General features: G+C 41.0%; 1 protein-coding gene and 1 long non-coding RNA gene across 2 annotated transcripts in view; one reads left to right on the forward strand and one right to left on the reverse strand.

Annotated features, from left to right (window-relative positions):
• The window catches only part of LOC127379471 (ADAMTS-like protein 1), a 92,740-nt gene that overhangs the window by 17,475 nt on the left and 58,458 nt on the right, over positions 1–16,807 (forward strand). The window lies entirely within an intron of this gene.
• On the reverse strand, positions 10,304–12,341 carry LOC127379483 (uncharacterized). Its single transcript, XR_007888311.1, has 2 exons — positions 10,957–12,341; positions 10,304–10,527 (listed from the first exon to the last, which is right to left on the reverse strand). It is a non-coding gene; the product is annotated as an uncharacterized LOC127379483 (long non-coding RNA).

The following is a 16,807-nucleotide window of genomic DNA, read 5'->3' on the forward strand; positions in this document are numbered from 1 at the left end:
CTCTGAAAGAATTACATTTCTTACACAAACTGAAACCACAGCCAGCAAGTTTTAAGAGGCAAATCCCTCATCTCATAGAGGGAAACTTACCTGCTTTAGCCAGCTAACCTGTCAAGTTTTTCCCATTGAGAGTTGAACTATATGGCTCTTTGGGGAAGGCATCAGTACTGTAATAATATCAGGGAAGTTTCTTTATGCACTACCAGTTCAAAAGAAAGGCATGGGTAATGTTTGATGATTACACGGGAAAAATAAATCATATGCAGTCTTTATTTCAGTCCGCTGTGTGCTCATGCTGTCTCCCATCAAACATAGTCCATTGGTGCCCAGCAGATGAGACTTGGAAACATGCTATGATATGATAGAATCCAAAAGTTTCCTTTTTTATGTATCAATATGATGCCAGAACTACACGAGAGCCAGGTTAGTCTGCCCCACAGCTGATAAGAATGAGTTCCCATAGCTGAAATGGTGTTTTGTCAGTATGCTCTTCTCTTCTTGTGCGTTTTTGAAACAGGGAGAGGGAGGCGTCCAGTGATTCTTCAGCGGGCTTGTACTGTAGCTGTGCCCGGCAGTGCCAAACCCTGCTCCCTGCTGAGATGACCCTGGGCACACGCTCCAGCTGTGCAAACACAGCCGCATTGCTGAGCACACACTCACGTTCAGGCTGAGCCAAATCCAATTATTTGCCTTGCCTTGAGTTTTTTCTTATTTCTTTTTTCGTTTCATTTCAGTAGCACATATTCAGCCACCTTCCTCTGTACATATGAGCTCCGCTGCCAGGCTGAACAAGGCTGACAAACGCACCACTGTGGCTTCTCTGTCTTCTATATTTCCCTCGTGTGAACATTCCCCTGCTTGTCAGCTTAATTTCTCAGCCTCTTGCTCATTTTTCTTCCTAAAACTCTGGCGTGACAGTAAGTATCCATTTTGTTTGAAGGAGAACCACCAAAGTCAACACAGAGGGGATGCGAGCCACTCGATCGTGGGCCAGTCGACACAGACAGCGGGCAAAAAAATGTTTTTGTCAGGAGGGTCCAGCCCATATGAACATAAGCGCCCAGCCAGTTCTGTTACCTCCAATAACCTCTGGTGCTTCAGGTCATCCTAGTCTTTAAAGGATAATTCCACTTTATTACAAGTGGGACCTTATTTTTGTGGATTTATTCACAAGGGTGCACTCGCTTTTGGTTCTATTTCTAAGTAAAGTGTTTAAAACCTACACTAACTGCAACTGGGCGGCAGGCAAATAAGTTATAAACACAATATTGACATTTTATTACCTGACAAGCATTTGTATACACATAACTATGGTGTAAGCGGGATAATGTCATGTTTTTCTTACATATTACACACAGTTGATGTGTTTTCAATATAAAACTACTGATTAGAGCAGCTTTGAATCTGACTGTTGGTTTGTTTACAACTTGATCTATTTTGTAGCTCAGATCTCAGCATTTACTTTACTGACTACAATGTTATCATAACCAAAAGAATCAATGGCCAAAACTGCGAAGTTAAGAAGTAGTACTATAAACTGAATTTTCCATTTCCAACTTGGATCGTTGTGTAACTTCCCCTTAATCTTGAATATGTTTCCAGGTAATACAACCATCTGACATTGCACAGACTTCCAATGGCTCACAAGCTGAACTTACAAGCTTGGAAGCTGCAACCCTACTGAACTGATAAAGTCATTAAATGAAAGATCAATTGTGTCAAGCTATGTCTCTGTGCGTAGCTGATGTGCATTTGATCTGTTTACCAGTGTCTGCTGACAAAAGCCTGCTCCCTACCTCGTTCTAGCAGAACAAAGGCAGTAGGAGGGGAAAAGTACGGACTATCACGTTGCCATCAGCTTGACAAGCAGAGAGGCTGCTCATGCTGCAGACATGAGCTGACATTTTAATGGCTGCAACCTTGATTCTCAGTCTAACTCGGTCTCTTTTTCTCCTTAAATGTTGAGTAAAGAATATTACCACAAGTATCTGATTCCAGCTACACAAAAACACACATTAAATAGTCAGTGTCTTCAGTGTGTCCTAGAAGGCAACACGTTTTGCTCGTAAAAATCACACTGCAGTTAATCTACATTCAAGGCCAAGCACATAAAATTAGTCAAACACACAGATTAAGTTGAACACACAGAGGAACAACACTTAATTCAAGAATGCTGAGTAATTCTCGCCACATATTTGGAAACCGTCGCTCTGACTGCACCACTGTTGGAACAAGTTAAGTGTTATCTTAACTGACAATAGTTTGTTTGGGAAAGAATTTCTTCAATAGTTTTGGGTGAGATCAGTGCAGTAACACCCTGACAGCTGAATCTTTCCATTTCCGATGAACCCCCATGCCCTCACAATATATTTAAACTGACCGTGGTAGACAGCAGGAGAAGCTACTTTTGGCTCCGCTGTTGCTTTGGAGCTAAATGATTTTCCTGACATAACAGAACACTTGTCGGCTCGGCCCACAGGGAGCCCTAATGCAAAAACAAACATGCGCTATGCTGTCTCTCACTGTCGCTGGGCCTATATGGGAATGACCTGCCATGCTTTGAATACGATAAACAAACGTCAGTTCCCGGAATTTGCAGGCACATTTACATGCAAGCAGAAAATCTGAGGAAAATGTGTTTTAAAAATGGAAGAATGCAACATAAACATTACAGCAAACCTGGAAATCCCTATAGGAATACTACCATAGACCCAGAGAGTGCACACTACATAATTTACAAGGACAGTCTAACACACACACACACACACACACACACACACACACACACACACACACACACACACACACACAGGCATAAAGTTAGCCAAACAGGGACCCCTGTAGAGGACTCACACATGTCAGACAAATCTCCCATGGCGTGTTTAAGAGTTCAAATGGCGCCTCCGATCTGTCTCTTTAATACAAAGGGAATGTGGAGGACGAAATGTGCCAACTCACCCCCTCACCCACTCACCCGCACATCACCCCCCCCTCCACTTCAAACGCCACTTTGGCTGTGTCCCAGATGTCAGGGACGTCATTCATCAAACCATTCCCTCTCGCCAGCAATTACACAAGTATGACAGGGATGTTTGAATAATTTTTCTTGACGTGCTATCATTGTCGCAAGTCTTGGCAATCATCCTCCATTATTGGCATCAACAAACGAGGCTCAAGACACTCAATATCTGCGTGTCTGTCATGCTGAAATGCATTTTTTTAGGGTTGCGTAATTAAGGTATTCTTGCTAGCAGATTGACCTTCGCTGAGCGATCTTTTTCTGCTCCTTTTTTTCGTAGAGCACCTCTCTGGGTTGTTGTCTGTCAATCTTTTGGGGTAATTGCACCCACTGGAATCTCTGCATATTGACAAGACAATTGATAGACAACATTAAGCTGTCACATTGTGTTGACGGTGTCATCGTAGTCCGGTGGGGAATACATTGTTGCCTCTGATCTTTTGTGCGCGTCTCAGATATAGTTCCCTGGGGTGATTGTCATATTTAGAGACCCTAGACAAATCACTGGGTTTCCCCAGCTCTTCTGTCAGAGCGACGATGATGTTGTGGTCTGTTTGGCTGCGGGAGAATGTCGAGTCAAGTGGGGATGTCTGGGAGCGTCTGCCAGATGGAGACTTGGGTCCTTTTTTAAACGTGAATCATGTTATTGTTAGCATTTGTTCTGGTATAGTAGGACAATGTGAACCTGACTGTTCACAAAAACACGACACTTTCCTGGCCAAAGTTGGCTGTATATTTGAAAGTGTATTGTGTGTGTGTGTGTGTGTGTGTGTGTGTGTGTGTGTGTGTGTGTGTGTGTGTAATAAGAAAGTTTGTTCAGAATAGAAATGCACTATGTCAGAATATGATCTTCTTAAAAAGCTTAAAATTCCTTCTATTTAGTTAAAGCAAAGGATAAGGAGATTCGAGAATCCTGTTCTAAGCTTTTGCCAGATGCACACAGGCATCTGTCAAAAGCTCTGAATAGGATTATATAGATTTGCATTTATCTCTCCAGGTGTTTCTTTTCACCTGGGGTCACATGGATAAAACTCTGTCACTGTCACTCTGTCAACTCAACACAGAAATATCCTTATAAATTCTTTTAGTCAGATTTATAAGGCCATGTGAACTCATGGTTCTGCTTCATAAATGTGGACAAGCCTGACAAGCCTTCCACTCCCACAGTTAATCATAAGTAGATGTAGACATGCCCTCAGTTGGCTATTTGCTTTCTTCCTGCAAAACTTTTAACAGTCATTATGCACAGCTACTATTTATAGCAGCCCAAGCATTAATATGTCACATGTGCCTGTAAACCCTCATCATATTCAGTTTTAATACCAGTTTATGTGGGGATTGGCATGGGGATTGTATGCATCATTTACACATCTGGCCCCTCTCTTTGTTTCGGATGATTTCTTTTGGATTTCTCACAATCTGCAGTGACTGACATACATAGAGAGGCTTTTATACTTGTACTGTACTGCAAGTTCACAAGAAACATGTCCTCATTAAATAGATCCATATCTAGGATGAATCATCAGTTGGTATGGCAGAACAAAAATGAGGAAAGCCAACACTTAATGTAATAAACTTAATTATGGGTTTACCAGCCTATGGTCATGTATCATTCTGAGAAAATTCTCAAAGAAAATCCCTCCGGAACATAATTTGATGATTTGGGTTCTACAATTTATAAATATGCTTCAGAGCTAAAGCTGTAACATTCATTTTAATCAGTAAATAGGACATACACATGGCTACAGCTCCTGAGTGTTGACGGATTTGACCACTATCATGAACACACTGCAAAGAGAAAGCAATTGAAAAGAAAGAAACAGGCAGAAAACTTACTGGTAAACATCCAAAATTCTTTCCACTTTGTGCCTAGTGTGCAGCTGGCTTCAAGTAATGCAAAACACAATTGAAGAATGGAGTGTGGATTATGGAGCGGAGGGCTGGGTTGTTAAAGATGCCACGCTACAAGCAGGGCAGCATTTCATTATTTGCCTCGCTGCCAGCCAGATGAGATCAGGGCTCGAGAATGCCACAGAATATGGAAATTAAGATTGTTCGATGGTCAGGCAACTCCGCAAATGAGGGGCTTAATTTGGGAGCAGGAATGCAACAGCGATTCAGGGGTAACCGCAGACGGCGCTCTGGAGAGGACCAGGGTGAATGTTGATGTCGGCGGAAACAGTTTAGGAAACTCTGCGGAACAAATTTGTTGGCCCTCGCCGAGGTATAAGAATGGGGTCTTCATAGATTGCAAATTTTCTCTCGATCGCACCTATTAGTAAAAGAGTACAGTGCAGTACCTTGCGGAGCACCACCAAGGTTGAATCTGTTTGGCCCTTGGTGATATGTGGTCATGATTCAGGCCAACAGCTCGCCAGGTTTGTTCTTTGTCTATTTCAAGGAAAACATCGATTATGGGACTGGTCTTCTGGGAGGTCTGGCATGGACAGCTTTGCATGCATTTCATTGAGGGATCCATGTTTGGGACATTGCCACTGTCAATTCTGCAGAGGCTTACAATGGGATGTTATATTGGATAAATGGATATAATTGGAAAAATGACCAGGTTTGAGAGTGCTACTTGATTTTTGGCCTCCAAAAATAAGCCACATTCAACAGAAATATTACTGTAAAGACACATTTTTATGATATATTGGCAAAGGAATTCAATTTTCTAAATTACTTTTATTGTATGTTTTTTTCACATTTTAGATACAATACATAAAAAGGGGTGGAATTTCCCAAATGTGTTTCAGCAGAGTTTTAAAAAGACACACTAAAGTGCAGCAGAATAGCACACTTCAGAATCATTTTCATGTGAGATAACATTTCTGTTTATTTTGAAGACTCCAGTAAAATGTTACATTTGAGCTCCCAGGTCAGTATGAACTTCATACTCATCAAATCAGCTGGTTGAGAGATCTCAAACTTGTACTCCTACATAGTCTTGATGAGATGTTTGTTCTCCAACTAAAAAGTGCAGTTTGGTTCACATAAATTACTGAACCTTATTAACTAGAGCATGATATTGAATGTCATATTAAACTATAGCATGACTGCAGTAAAACTAGTAAACTGTACCATATCAAAATATTTTTTTAATTTAAGGGACAAAATATTTAATTTCACCTCTCTAACGAATGAAATTACTAAAGCCTGAATAGAGAGTTTAAATAGAAGTTCTGGGGCGCCACTACAAAACTCCATATAAACTGTTCTCATCAATCATTCAGTGACAGTCACCTTTATGTGTGAAATTACCCTGGTGTTTTGAATCAGTCGTGCAGCAGCACACATGTACTGAACAGTGAACCCATTGGCCCACTACGTGTGGAACATTGTGTTGTAATTGTACCACCCAGCTGTCAATTTTAATCCTTCTGTGAAGTGATGTGATGAAGGAGGACAGATGTTTGTATTTGTGTGTGTGCAGTATATGGTTATGACTGAAACTCTCAACTGAAATCCACTGCTTGGCTAGGGCTCTCTTGAACACACCACTACACCATCCATCTTTGTTGCGGCGGGCGGTCCTGTGTTCACACACTCGCCATCACACACAGCTTAATTACTGAAAGAAGTCGGCGGTCACGGTTACTTAACACCAATGGAGAGAGTCTGCAGATGGGCCAATCAATCAATCGGACTAATGAAAAGCTGTGAGGGAGAGCTGTCACACAGCTGCTGCAGACTCCTCTCTGTCCATGTCTGATGGTTGGACTGCTGCCAGTGTTGTGTTAATGTGATAGTATGCAGCGTTCAATCTCTCACTATGCAGCAGGGACGGTTCTCAGTGATGTTTTCAGAGTTGGTTACAGTGTGTGTGTGTATAGCTTGGATATTGGACTGAATGCAGGCGTTTCACACTTGGTCATACACTATTGTACTCCAGATATACAGTATTTTAGACAGATATCAACAAGACAAAATTTCACTTAATACGCCAATTACGATTAAAGACAAGCTAATGGAAAATGTCTGGTTTTGCAGGTATTTAGACTGAAGCATTTGACAAATAAGAAATTTTACCTGATCATAGCGCTAGATGAAAAATCACCATAGCTATTACAGTTCCAAGCAGGACATGAATGTTTGTGACAAATTTCATTGCAAATTGCAATAATTGAGATATCTCAATAAAAATCATAAATACCAACCTCATGGTGGCAAAAGAGGAAAAGTAATGAATGTCTGTACAAAAGTGTGTCCCGATCCATCAAGTAGATGTTGAGATATTTCACTGGATAAGTGACAATTTTGACTTTCTTGTGGCCCCAGAAGAAAAGTCATGGTATTACCAAAATCACTGAGCTTCAACTAAATTGTATGTCAATCCATCTGATTGTTGGTGAGATATTTCGCTCTCAGCCTGAATAGTGAACTGACCAACAGACTGACATTGCCATACCTCGAGCCAGGTTGCTAGCATGGCTGAAACGTTACTTATAGGGCTTTTAAAGGAACTTTTCAACTGTACACATTTCATGTACACAGTAGTTTTGATGGGTAAGGCTCTTGTATGAATAAATGGATGAAAGTTTGTGTAATTTTAACCTGTGGCACCAGTGCAGAGACATCCCACACACAGAGTAGCTGTATTTGATAGGATCCTGCCTTTATTTAAGTGTATTTCTCTTCATCTGTAAAACGTCTATACCTGCCAAGATGGCTTCTTGAGATCCCCTATCTCTGCCCCCTCACTGTAATTGATAATGTTTGGATGGTCCTCCTGGTGGGAATCTAACTGATGGATTTGGTCACTCTGCTTTTGAGCCTAAGGTCAGTAAGACAGAGGAGAAGAAGATGGATGATTTTGGGAAACTGTCTCTCTCTGTGAAAACGTGATTTGGTCATGATTGTCCACCCTCGCTCGCTTGAGTTTCACTCTCTTACATAACCTTCCTGGCTGTGTTACATGCTGGAATCAGCTATAACAAAGGGCCAAGGCCATCCATCATGACCAGAGGCAGAAGTCAGCGAAACAAGTGGCTTTTTTGTCTTTAAGTGGGTGTGATTGAAGATGCAAACTGGGTGGATGCCTTAAAGCAGAGCTATTATGTCAATGCTGAGTCCAGCTGAGGTCTCTCAGCTGCTTCTTTTTCTTTCACTCATTGGAGAAAGAGCTTGGCCCAATGACGCTGGACTACATGGGAATAATAAAAAGAATTTGATGATTCAGGACTCAAATCCATGTCAGTGCTTTTCACTTCTTTTATATAATCACAATGAGCTACTGCATGTTCTCCATCAAGAGCAATGTGTTGAGTTTAAAAATGTATTTGGCTCTTTGAACATTATGGACATCTCACCCACAACACTTCACTAAACAGCTTTTCAACATTCAAATCCTGAAATGACATACCGCCTGTGCATTGTACAGAAACTTGTTTCAGGAAGAACTGGCATGTTTCAGGAAATGACATGTGATCTGGCCTTTCCTCCCCTGCTTCGTCATTCTGCTCTCACTAGCATCACCGTGGGAAGCTTCAGACTCTTCTTGCTAGGCTTTCATGTATCATTCAAATGGCCTGATTTAACCTTGTTTTGACACAAGTAAGACATCCATTAGGTATGTCTCAGTCCAGCAGTCCAATAGTCTAATTTTAAAGCTGTATTTATTGGTTTATTATTAAGCGCCCAGCAGACATGAATCAACATTCATTCAAAGTAATTAATTTAAAGTCTGGTGATCCCTAACCGAGCCCGCTAAGGAGCCCTGCAACCACTAAGTCAGAATGACATTTTCTGCCCAGCTGCTTTACTTATGCTTTTCTTTCACCAGCTCAAAAGGCGCCAAACAGGATCTCATAGTCCACTGATTTTCTGTATCAAATCAACACCTTCACTATGGTGCTCTTACTCTACAGAATAATCCCATTCACTGTCCAGTCAAGCATTGCAGTGATACCTCTATGAGAGAACCATACAAACTCATCAGTGGCTCTGGTATATAGTGTGTATTGTATTATGAAAAACACTTTTGATTTTGTGGTGTTATAGTATGTACTGGTACTGGCATTGTCACAGTGCTCCATGCTGCTCTTTGAGCTGTCAGAACTCTTTTGAAGGCCTCATTATAAACCTCCACATTAAATATAATAGCAGTCGTTACCTGAGCGGGAAAACCACACCGTGTCTGGTGCAGAGATTAAAGTTAGCGGTGAAGCTATTTTTGCATTGAGATGTCTCCCTGCTGGCTAATGGGATGCAAAAGGCTTCAGCACTGGATTTCATAGCTCCATCTGTTTAGATTGTAAGCCAGGAGAAGTCAGCATTGGCGTGTCCCAACGTATAATTAGCTCCTCACGAAAGTAGAAACTTCATGATGAGGCATTGTGGCCCCACACATGGTCAGCAGGTGGACTAACCTGTCTACTTAACAGGAAATATGCTACTTGCTAATGTTGCACACTTGGACCGGTCAAGCGCTCAAGTTGCAGTCAGCTTCTGGTCAGCTCGCGAGTGAAGAATCGTGATTTATTGTAAAGGCACAGCCGGTGTGAGCATTACAGTATTTGGTCTCTGTTTGTATTGCAGGCTGATATTCTGCGGTCAGAAAGGGATTCTCACAAAAGTTGAAGAAAAATGGCTGGTGACAACTATGGTATAAAATGATCGATGATGACCTCTTTAGATGAGTTATCCTGTTGCCTTATACAGAAAAAGCATGAGACACACTTAGTGGACTGAAACCCTAAAAATCCCTCACACTTAATAACAGGGAGGCTGTTTCTGTAACCTTCTATTTTGTTCCTTCTTTTCAACTGAAGAGACAGTACATGATAAACTGGAGCTGGGAAACTTCTTGTTGAGAGTTAGATGAGAAGATTGATACCACTCTCAATTGGCTGTGCAAGCCAGAAAGCTTAGCTTGGCATAAAGACATGAAAACCACAAATGGTAATTTTTACACTATTGTTTGTGCACAGGTTAAACAAACGAGATACAATGTTATATAGTAGTATAGTATAGTTATATAGTGAACTTTAGGGGTGTTGGTTAAAGTACTTCTGACCTTTTGAAGAGAGCCAGGCTAACTGTTTCCCTTTGTTTCCAGTCTTTATGTTATCTAAAGCTGGGCTAACCACCTCCTGGCTTCAGCTCCATACTTAACACACAGAGAAGAGAGTGGTGTCCATCTTCTTGAACCCTTTGCAAGAAAGTGAATTAGCATTTTCCCCCAAATTTCTCTAATTGTCTTTACTTCTCATGCTTTTCATGCTGATATCATCACAGATTCATTTCAATGAGAAAGATCACATTAGTAATCACGCCATTTGTGTATACCTTTTTATATCATATATAAAGTATATTTATTAAATATGCAGTAGCAAAAAATATTATACATATTTACAGAGTCTTAAATAGTCCACATCATGTTGTGAATGTTGACAGTTCTGACATTGATGATGAGTGACCATGGACGGTATTAATGACAGACAGTAACTGTTAAGTCTGTGAGGTGCTGAAGTCTTGTACTGCTTCCCCTCAGATGATAAGCTAAGCACCTAAAAGAAGGTAAAAGAAGAGAACATAAAGAGTTAGAATAAATGTCCAAAATCATCCAAGCATCCCTTGTTCTGCTAGAGTTTGGTGTTACAGTATGCAGGCAGAAGTCAAGCTGGAGTTGTGATACTACTGTAAGGCTGAAAACTTTTTTTGTTTTGCTTTTGCAAAGCATGTCATTTGAATTTTTTTTTACATTTTTGGTACATAGATGGTGTTTGCTATTCCAAAAATGAAAGCACCAGTAGGGTACATTAAAACACTGGTTCTCAAAGTTTTTCATTAATATACTCCTTTTTAAATATTAATATATATATATATATATATACACACACACACACACACACTATACAATACAAAACCTACAGTACCTGAAACTATTCTAGCATTTCTGTTACAATAATGAAAAATAAGAAACTTATGTCTCTCACCTCTTTCTTCTCATTTGCTAATTTGACTCAAAGTGCTGTAAGTAACCTCTTGCAGGTGTCAGGAACGTCTCTATAACCAGTCCATTGAGCTTTTTATCCGTTATCATCCTCCTTATGTGCTGCCTGCTCCTCACAAAGGCCAGGTCTGGAGGGTACCAGTCTTTGGAGCTCCTTTTACTCACGCTTTGATATTTTTTGTCTTCTTCACCATGTCTGTACCGGTACTGGACAGATGGGAGGCTGCAGTGTTGAGGTGAAATGGTTGATTCCAGAGCCATGACTTTTAAGCAGAGGTGAACCCCTCACATCTGAATGTGGTATTGCTTCTGTCTGTTGTTCAGTACAGCACAGCCTGTCATATACAGTGTCTGGAGTGGAGTGAAGAAACTGTGTTTGTGCCAGCCACGGTCAAAGTCTTGTGTTTATTGTGGATATTGACGCCATCTGCACTCTTATCCTCTCTGTCTCAAGTTTACAAGACATCTGCAGTGGCCAGGGCCCAATGAAATAATTCCTTATCACATTATCTCTCTGACGTCAGTTTGATCCTTTTGTCAGTTATGAACCATATTTGGGCACGATGCACCAAGCACATCAACATATGGTCATGCAACTGTAGGCCTACTGTCGTCATAATGTTGTCTTGCCCTCCCTTGTGTAATCCATATAAAGTAGCTGAATGAGGGATGCAGTGTCAGAGTAATAAGCAGCAGTGTGGAGCACCAGATTGCACAATATTTACAAAAAATACAATGAGCCATGGTAAAAGCATTGGACTGCCAGAGAGGTACATCTCACCACTTAGAGTTTGTTGTCTGTTTTGGTTTCCACCAATTTCGCCTGAACAGTGTCCTATAAAACTATAAATTGCATTTTAATTTATTTTTGTAATTCAGATTCAAGATTTTTGACATCACTCTCTTCCTGCCATCAATTTAAGCTGCTTTTTCTTGCATTCGGTTCACACTTTTAACTGATCTTCCCCTGTGTTATGTTCTGCACCAGTATCTTGTTTCAACTGAAAATATATCCTGCTGTTTCATGAAGACTTTAAAAGGCTGTGTCAAAGAAGTGCTCATGCGTCATTAGGAAGGTGCCACGCATCGTTATGAGACATTAAAACATGGGAGTAACAGAGCGTGAATGCAGAGGGATGTGATGACAGCGGCCGGAAAATTTTTCATCTATCAAAGGTAGATTTCTTTCCCCCCGGAGGCTTCATTCCTTCTTCTGTTCAAGATGAGAAGTGGTGGGAGTTGAAGAGGGCAGCAATGGAGACAAGTTGAGCTCCTTGCCACTCTTCTCCTCATACTCGCAGGACAGACTGCACTTTGGAGACAGATATCAGTACATGTAAATCAAGTTGAGAGAAATCTGGCAGAGGAATTGGGGAGAAGGTACATCTTCAAAGGCAGTCTGAGGAAGAACATTAAGATAACTAAACAATCCATCAGGAATCAGAGAATGTGATGAAAGTGGTCTTTCAGTTTTATTTAGTTTCCCAGAGAACTTATTCATGAGCTTCATTGCAAGTATCGCTTTAAGTGAAAATTGTAACCATCAGTGTTTTCTTCCTCTTTTACGCCTGAGTGTGTCTTGTTGCCTGAGGCGAGCCAAGACTCTGATATTGCCTTTAGAAATCTTACCTTTTATCAGTCCTGAAATTCTGAAGTCGCTGTGGGTTTTGGTCTGTAATGAGAAAATATATAAACTAAGTACATCATAATCCCATATTTCCACATGAGGAGTGCGGACTGATTCTCTAACGGATCGCTGTGTGGGGGCCGTGGACAGATAGGGTGAAAGACCTCGGATGAGAAGAAGGGCGCCCTTTTTCCTAGCTTATGTAAGAGGAGCAGAGAAAGAGAGGAAAAGAAGGCCACAATGTTTCCTCCTCCAAAATGTGTTAAGTGAAAGCTCACATAAATCCCCTTGAAAGTGGATTAGCAAAAATATCTTTTCCTCTTAGGTTTCATTCAGACAGGAGCCAGTCTTGAAAAAGGGGTGTTCTTATCTAAACATTGGACAGAATCTTATTAATCAAAGGCAGCAGTGCGCAAAACATAAGTCTAGGTTTTGGGCTAGTGTAGCATGGTAAAAGTCACTCACTTTTCACAGTTTCCACCCAAACAATGGAAGCTGGCACCACGTTATAGGAAAGCTCAATTATAATATCAGGTTGGTGTTATTACTGTTGATTATGTGCTTTTGAAGACCCGACTTACCCCTGAGTTCACTTCCTCTCCCCTTCCTTGCTTGAGACGTGCTCTTTGAAATCAAACTCGCCTTGGAGGTTAATGAATCACCGGCCTGGTTCCCTGTTTTACTTTCACCCTTGCCCTTTGTCACATTGACTCACACACACTCACACACGTAGTGTAGTTTTGGTGACTGGGATACCCGTTGGAGTTAGTTCTTTCAATCATGGGCGGCCCAACAAACCAGGAGTGTGTGTTTTCTTAACCTCTGTCATGTTCATTTCAAATAAACTCAAACATTGCTTGAGTTAGTGCATGCTTTGAACAGAATCTAACACACTCATTAGAAGAGAGTCCATGTATTGGTGTTAAAGTGGGCTCCTGCCATCAACCCAGAGTTCACAGGACTTCAAATAACAACCATGTCTCCTAAAGATTACATTAATAGCATGCAACTTTTTATAGGAAACATATGCCATCCAGATTATGTTTTTTAATCAACAATGAGGAAGCATTTGAGTGTATCTGTAAACTGTGAACGTATTTTATGTGCTCCTGGCAACTAAACTGTAATTATTGTTGTATGATTATGTTTAGGCAGCTGAAGATCTTGTTTCAATCTGAATTTTTTTTTGCTTTTGGCCACTTGGGGGCAATGCACCAAGCTATAAACACAACGTTGACATATTATCACCTTATAGAATTGTAAATGTTAGCAAACAGTTTCCTATTTCACATCCAGCAGACATGTTGCAGCTGTAGCATTCATTTGGAATTGCTAACTTTGCTGGTCTGTCATTTTGCACCTTGTCATTAGCATACAGGTTTTTTGTGTGGTGGCGCTAGATAAGAGTAGAACGTCATGTAATCATCAAAGTCATTATGATTCATCCTCTGGAGACAGTGAATGCCTGGTCATGAAAATCCATTAAATTATTGCTGAGATGTTTTCATTTTGAACCAAAGTAGTGGACCAACCTAGAGCGAAGCTGCTAGTGTTGCTAATGAGAGCAGCTTTAATGTTAGGGAAACATCATGGTCTTCATTAAATACAGTGAACAGTGAGTTGGAGCATGACACAGGATGCGTTGACATTTTCAGTATTTGACCTAACCCATTATATTTCCTTTTACCTCCTCTCTACAATTTATCTGCGGGATAGGAATGCCACACTTCCTGTGTTGAGGGAAAAAAATGCCAGTGAATGTAATCCAGGCAGAAAATATGTTAAGAAAATATTTGACAAAGCTGATTTGTAGTATATAAATGTATTTCATAGGAGATAAAGTTTTCAAGTAAGGGATGCTGTCAGTGTCATCAACCCCCTTTCTTTACATGACAGCGCAACCAAGTACTTGGCCCCTCTTTGGAAATATTCAATCCTCTGCCAGATCCTAATGTTTTAGTCCAGTGGGGGTATGCAGGATGCTTGACATTGGCACTGGACAGCCAGCTTGTTTGCTCAGGGAAACAAGTTTGATAGATCCCCCTTTTAAGACTCCAGCGAGGGAGAGTTTAGCTGTCATTCAACATTAGCCTGTGGCTCAGTCTGGTTCCAGCATATCACACGCCTTTTAGGGAGGATGGATGCAAACTTGATGGAAAATGACATGGAAATGGTTGTCAGATTTGTCTGGTGTTAAGACACTAAGAGTGTGTGAGAAAATAATTTCTGCGCATAGGGAGAAAAGATCTCTTGAGAAACAGACAATCAGTATGTTCATCTCAACCGGGCCTCCATTTAGCCTTGAGCAAGGACATCTGGTCACTTAAGTGGTTTTCAGTACATCTTAGCTGACACACACACTCACACACACACACGAGCACATAAACAGAGCTTCACATAAGATTCGTATGCTTGACTTATGTTTGCTTTACCTCTGGCTTGTAGTTGTGCAACATTTTAATTTTCAGCATCAGTGGCAGGGAGGACATGCTTCAGTGCAACGTTAGCCATGTCAGCAGAGATCTCATGTTATATGCTGTCATCCAATACTAGGCTTTATTTTGATAAAGGTGTTTCATATCAGTTATTTGGTTTCCCATGCTAAATGCATTAAGGTCTCTGGGGTCTATAGTTTAGAAGACTTTAAACTGTCAAGTCAATCTGAGAAACATGCGTTATATTGAATTTCAAGCTATGTATTTTACCGGTTTCTCACAGGTATAAGATGAGTTTTCACGCTCCCCTGCATACAACCACTTTACAGGTGGCTAATTATAAATAGTAAAATTTTTATCTTTTATTCATTGTTGAAGAAACAGATAAACCTAATTGTTATTTTGTGGCCCAACAGCTGCCACATGTGTAGGTCCATACCCACCAAAAATGTGCTGGTACATTATGATCTTGGTCACCCGAGGAGGCTTTTGCCCACATTTTACTGCTGTGACTTATGTATTGTTGCAGATGCCTCCACAGTGTAAGTGACTGCAGCTAAGCAGTGCTGAGTGTAGGGCTTTAGACCAGATTTGATTTGTCTTATTTAAGAGTCCACTCTGTCTTTCCCACACAAAGCTGGTGTAAGTTTTGCTGCAGTTGCTAAGCAGCACTTTTTTTCCCAGCCCCACAACTAAAAATCTGCAACCCCCTACAATGTGATAAACCTCAAGTACCCCAAACCCACATCCCCTGCTCTGCATCGCTCTGCCTTGGCACAGGCCCGGGAGGCAGGCAGTTGACCCGGGGCATTACAGGGTGTTTATGACCCACGGAGAGCAGCTGAGCTGAGGGCCCCCACTCTGTGAATTTGTGCATCCTGGAGAATGCGGGCCCTGCTGTGCTGCTAATGGGCCCTATCCAAGATGCCCCTCACCCCCCTCACCCGTCTCCCTCGAAGAGGTGGGTTACTACGTTTTCCGATATCAGATCTCTTCTGCTGTGAATTCCTCCAGAGATTCCCCTCATCAAGAGGGATGTGCGGTTGAGAGCACAAACCAAAAGAAAAAAATGCACAATGTTCAGTAAATGATTGCAAACAGAAACAGACGTTTCTCTACATTTTACTTACGTTTCCCACTGTCACCATTGCTCCGGAGTAGAGTGGTTAAATAACAAAGTCCGCTGGTAAAAACTATGGTATGAATAACAAAGAGCTGGTTGCATCACTGGGCTCGAGTTAAGTGTGGTTCAGTTTTATTTTTTATTTAACCCCGCACATTTCATACAATTCATAATTCAATAATAAGGAATAAAACATTGTTTTGTATATTTAAAAACGCTTTGCATCCATGTAATGACTCAAGTTGCCACTTCAGCTAATTGTTCCTAATTCAATCAGTCAGCATTTAAATTCCCAGGTTAATGGAGAATTTTCATATATTCAGCTGATTTTCCAAAGCATAGCAGTATAATTCATCCAGGTGCTGGTCAAATGTAGGTGTAATGTGAAAGATTCAAAAATAATTTCTCCCTGAGTACTTGAAACACATGTAAAACAATGTACAGTAAGTATATAACGACATGATTTCAATCATCGCTCCTCCCCTTCCTTGCTTGAAGTGTTGAAGTCTTAACTAAAGGCAAAAGTGTGTTGTTTTGACAGCAGGGCGAAAGCCTCCTCTGGCTGCATCACACTGCCTCCTTGATCTTTCTCCTAGAATTCTGTGTTTTTTTGTGTATGTTTGTAGTCAAAAGGTTTTGTAATGACCTA

The sequence above is a fragment of the Dicentrarchus labrax genome, unplaced genomic scaffold, assembly GCF_905237075.1.
Source record: "Dicentrarchus labrax unplaced genomic scaffold, dlabrax2021, whole genome shotgun sequence".
Lineage (NCBI taxonomy): Eukaryota > Metazoa > Chordata > Actinopteri > Moronidae > Dicentrarchus > Dicentrarchus labrax.